Here is a 6,000-nt window from a genome sequence, read left to right as displayed (position 1 = left end):
CACTGAACTGGAGCATATGTATAACAGTTAAGGAGCAGAAACACACTGAAGCATTTGTTACATTATTACATCTAGCACTGGACACCAGGATACTGTAAAAAAAATAACAAGACAGCTGTCAATCACATGAAAAACACCTCCTAGTTACTGTCATAAGCAATCAGTAGAAATTGTAAAGTCTTGACTCACCTAGATCTATGGCTCAAATTTACTATAGTTGTGCATGATAATTACTATCAAAATATATAGAAAAAGCACCGTAAAAAGTTACTCAATCATTGTTAAAAGTTCAGACATGCTGTAACATTGTATGACAATGTTCAAAAGATTATTTGTATCCTAACTTGTAAATTATATCTTTGTTGACACTGTAAATAGTTCGGAAATAGACTATAACAATGAATAGCTATGTTTGAAAAATTATTGTATCCTACCTTGTAAATTATATCTATGTTGACACTGTAAATAGTTCGGAAATACACTATAACAACGAACAGCTAAAAATTACTGTATCCTACCTTGTAAATTATATCTCTGTTGACACTGTAAATAGTTCGGAAATACACTATAACAATGAATAGCTATGGTTCAAAAATTATTGTATCCTAGCTTGTGAATTACTCCATCCGTCTTAAAATAAGTGTCTTATTTTGGGGCGGAGGGAGTGCATTTTTGTTGACACTATAAATAATTCAGAAATACACTGTGACAATGAATGGCTATGGTTAAAAAATTAACGTATCCTAGCTTGTGAATTACAACTTTGTTTACACTGTAAATAGTTCAGAAATACACTGTAACAAATGAATGGCTGTGGTTAGAAAATTACTATATCCTAGCTTGTGAATTACATCTTTGTTTACAATGCAAATAGTAGAAAATACACTGTAGCAATGAATGGCTATGGTCCAAAAATTACTCCAAGGAGTTCCTGCACAGCCTGAACAGAAACAATGGAGGCATGGAGATAACATCAAACTTTCTAAAAAAAAAATCAAACAACTACCACTAATTTAGGTGTGTGACAAAAAAAATTACAATGGTGAAATTAACTGTAATTCAGGCAGCAGATAATTGTAAAACACAAAAAGGCTGATAGTATGCCATCAGATTACAAATTAACCTGCAGCGCCCTTTTACCGAAAAAGGGTTTCCCCCCGCTTTGTATTCCAAAGCAACCAGCCAACGTAGATACATCTCGACGCTGGGGCGAGCAGCACAACAAACCCAAAGACAAAAAGAAGAAGAAACATAATGCCAACAACGGCAGCTCGACAAAGCGCGGAAGGCCCGCCACCGCTGCGCCCTCTGGAAACACCCCACCACAGCCCAAGGCTCCGAGTGCCGCATACCAAGCAGCACCTCAAAGAAGGTATGCGACGCCGACGACGCTGCTGCCCGGACAAGTCCTAGGGTTTCCGCCGGTATGCCAAGGAAAGTAGGGGATGGCTACCAACGACGCCCTTCAAGAAGGAATGGTGGCACCCGCCGGTGTCACCGCATCGGCGCCGGACGAACCGGCAAGGATTTCTCAAGCGCACCAAACACCACCGCCCATCCGGAGCCAACCAACCAAACAACCACCCAATGCGCCACCACGGTTGCGCCGCCGCCCACGCCGTCTCACTACGAGCACCACCACGAGGCCGAGAAGACCGGAGAGAAGCGCCACGCGACGAGAGCAGCAGCACCAAGGCCGAGCGGAAGGGAACCACCTCCACCGCCGTCGTGCAAGGAGCCGTGCCTCCGGCACTGTCGCGGTAGCCGACCGGACACTGCAGCGGGGCATACCAGGCCACCCCTGGCCCGGCCAGGCCCGAAACGGGCCCGCTAAGCCCCGCCGGCCGTGCTGCAGCAAGCTGGCGTCGGTGCCGCCAGCCCCCGTCGCGCAACGCCGCTCCCCTGCATCCCAGGAATCACGCCGCTAGCCAACCCCGCCGCTGGCCCGCCCAGGTCCAGATGGGCCCCGTAGGGCCTAGATCTGGGCTGAGCGCCGCCGCTAGGACGAGCCGCAGCGCCACCCCGCCGCCAACGACGGTGCCGCCGCCCAGCCGCCCGCCCGCTCTGCGACAAGGAACCCTGCCGCCAGCTGGAACGCCGCCGCCTAGGAGCACTCCCCGGAGCAACTCCGCCCTGCGCCGGAGCCACCGGGAGGGGAAGGGCGGGAGGGCCGCCGCCACCAGCGACCCCGGGGCCAGGTCGGCTGGGGGCGCCAGCGACGGCGGTGGGGAGGAAGGGGAGAGGGGGGCTGGGGGCGGGAGAGAAAGGAGCGCGGCCGGCCGCCCGCGAGGGGGGGGGGGGGCGACACGGTCGCGAGAGAGGAATAAACTCGAGTCAGAGCTCTGCAGCGCCCTTTTTCGTTACTGGACAGTGTGCCATCATATTACTGTGATAATGTATTGCTCATTCCAGATTTAGTCAAATAAATTCTGAACCCTAGCCACATATTTGGTCTCCTGTGCGTGGGTAGTAAACACTGAAAGCCTCAACTCCTTCAAACATCATCCTGTTGTTTTGTCTATAAATTGCCTTATGTTTCGTATTGCCACAAGTTATTCTCGCTAAGTTGGAAAAATGAAATGTTTACATCCTTATGTGTATGTACATGGTTAATTACTATGTGTATGCTATTTTATCCTTGGTGTCCTTCCAAGGGGTTATTCATATTTGGTTGGCGGGCAACGCGATGCTTACTATCAAGTAGTGGAGCGAATAAGGTCTTTCCTAACTGGTTGCACGCGCAACCAGTATGATCATCGTCGCTCCATCTTGTGGATCAGCGCTAGCAGTGGCCCCACCCGAATTTGGCTATTTTTGTTTCCTCAGCGCATACGGGGGGAATACAAATCCTGTCGTATCTGGCGTCCTACCTACGATCGCGCCTAGCTCGTACTCGCCTACCACCCCGTCCACTACCCCGTGACCAGGCTGCACCATCCACCCAAGCCGGAGACAATTCAAATTTTGAATCCCCTCAGGCACAGGCAGCTGCATTGAGCGGAAGAACCACGCCCTCCCCGTCCCCGCGCCTGGTTCTCAAGAATTCTTCACGATTTGCCAATGAATCTCAGTGCGGAGTCATTCACCGATCTCCTGTTCAGGTTTCTTCTCTCACAAGATCCACTTTTCATTTCTTGCGTTTTCTTCGGCGAATCCTCAAATCTTCATCTTGCCATGTCCATGGGCAGCTTCTGTTCCCAGCCGATCACAACAGAGGGCGTCCCAGATCTGGATCGCTAAGGAGGAGGAGGAGGACGAGTACATTTATCCTAATTTCGAGAGCGATTCTTCTTCGTCAAGCCAAGATGGAGAGAAATAGGGTGCTACCGATTCAGGATCCCATGAATATCAGGCCATGCCAGATTTCTCCAACGTCCCAGATATTGACAACACCGACAGTCACAGATTTGAGGATGCCCATCTAAATCGCTGCGCACTCCAGCTCCGTGGCCTCAAAGTTACTAGCGTACTGAATATCTCCCTGCCATGGGTTGCTCCACATTCAGTGAACTAGGCATTTTTTCCAGTATTGGCCTTACCTCGATTTCACAATATTGGTCAGCCCAAATTTAGGGTTAGTGACATGTTCAGTTTCTAGTTTTTGGATTAATGAATGTTAACATCTATGCAGTTGTTGTATATGTAAAATAATAGTCTGGACCAATATTAGACAAACTTAATGTTACATGCCCGAGATCGCGGATCTCCTCTTTTGTGTTGATCCTGTTATGGGCTAGAGAAACGATATTATGTGAGTTGGCTATCGTACCTGAAATATGGACTTTCACATACTATGACTGGTCTTTTATGGCCTAGGTAGAAGAACTTTAGTGGCACAGAGCGGATTCTCTATCTCAACAATGCATTTTGAAGGTCTTTCATGGCATATGTAGAAGAATTTCAATGAGACACTCCAAGTCTAATATTCACACAAAGAAGCAACCTTGATTTCTATGTCGGGCCCTTCACGTCATTCTTAGGAGAACTTTAACGATACACTCTAGAGATCGGGACTCTCCTCTCCTATGTTGATACCGGTCTTGGCTAGCGAAAAGATGTATTTTATGAGTTGGCTTTCACACCTGAAATATGAACTTTGACATACTATGACCGGTATTTTATGGCCTAGGTAGAAGAACTTTAGTGGCACACACCGGCGTCTAGGTCACAACAACGCCTGTTGAAGGTCTTTCATGGCATATGCAGAAGGGCTTCAATGAGACACACCCAAGTCTAGTAATCAAACAAATAAGAAAGTTCGGTTTTTTGCCGGGTCCTTCACTTCATGCATAGGAGAACTTTAACGATATTCGTCCATCCTCTTCTCTCCTGATGTCCTAGTGATATGAGGTGACAATTGTTGCTATATGAAGAATGAATCAAACTCCACGCCATGATCTCCTGGAGAGAAATGTGTGAAATTAAGGTATTGTACACTGTCGGATCTTCCGTCACCCCAACCAATCTCCTCTGGCATCATCTCGCGTGTTGGCTTCAGTTTCCTCTGGCTGTCATGCATGTGTTGACTTCAATTTCTACATTTTAGATAGATCAGCAGGCTATATTTTTGTTACATATTCAAGTGCTTGCGTTTGCCACATTGATTTCCTTTTCCTACGGTATTAATAAAACCATCGCATGAGCAACCTTTTGTCGACCACACATGATTCTTCCACTCAAATAACTTTCATGTTTTTCACTTTCTTAGAATTATGATATTTTGAATGTGTTGGTAATTTTTTGTTAGAATCGACATCCCGTTTAATTATTTAACAATTTATGATATGGTAGAACAGAATCTACAGTCAACACTTGTGTTGTTTTCTATTTAAGTGTATGATTATATAGTGGCCGGGGCTTTTCAAAATTATGTCCCGGTTATGTAGCGGTGATATAGTGGCTTTTCAAATATGTGTTCCAGTTCTATAGTGGTGATCTAAGACATTTGATCCAGTTAATATGAGACTATATGTATGTTGCTACCGTTCTTTTGATCTTTTCGGAGACATTTTTAAAGTTAATGTTTTTAATTGTTGTCAAATAAGCTGATGATTTTACGGGACGATTCAACTGATTGATTTGGATAAAACCAACATGATTTACGAAATAAACAATGCTGCAAATTCGATTTCAGTTAATAATCTTAATGGGAAATGGTTAATACCTAAATCAAACTGTGCGCCTGACAAAATAAGCAAAAATTCAATTATTATTTCTATTGTACAAAAATATATTACCTTCGACATGATTATAGATTGGGCACTCATAACCAAATGACCGAAGAGTGGATAGATATGGCTAGGTAGCACATTGCTATGCTTTGATTTATAATATACTCGGCTTTGGAGAAGAAATAAGATTACAATCTGATGCGCCAAGAGAATCCAGCACAGAACATAACCTAATTAACGTCTTGTACATATAACCTTTTTTTATCTTGTAATCTTTGGGCAAGAACCTTGCTAGCCAACTTAGGAACACTGTGAACCATGAAAATTGGCATGAAATCGCGCAGCTCTAGGGGTGTTTCCTTCTTGGGTAAGAGTGAAATGTGAGCTTGATTGATGCCAGAGAGATCCACCTGGTTGTGGTATAACTGGTCAAAGAAGAGCAGCAAATCCTCCTTGATCACACTGTGAAAAGCCTTGTAAAACTCATTCGCAAATCCTCCTTGATCACACTGTGAGAACTTTGCTATGGCTGACATGGTTCAAACAGCTCATAAGAGAAAACTGCCGAGGATGGTCCTCAAATTGGATTTCCAAAAGGCGTTCGACTCTGTCAGCTGGACCTGCCTCTTCAGCATTCTTCAGCCTCGTGGTTTTCCCTCGCGATGGATTAGCTGGATTTCATCGCTTCTGACCACGGCCAGCTCCAGAATCATGCTTAATGGCGAGCTTGGTGAGTCTTTCGTTGCTTGGAGAGGTTTCCGTCAGGGCGATTCCATCTCGTCGTACCTGTTCATTCTGGTCGCTGATGTCCTACAAAGACTGTGTTGTT

The sequence above is a fragment of the Triticum dicoccoides genome, chromosome 1A (genome assembly GCF_002162155.2).
Source record: "Triticum dicoccoides isolate Atlit2015 ecotype Zavitan chromosome 1A, WEW_v2.0, whole genome shotgun sequence".
Classification (NCBI taxonomy): Eukaryota; Viridiplantae; Streptophyta; class Magnoliopsida; order Poales; family Poaceae; genus Triticum; species Triticum dicoccoides.
The sequence above is the reverse complement of the archived record's forward strand: the minus strand, read 5'-3'. Positions refer to the sequence as shown.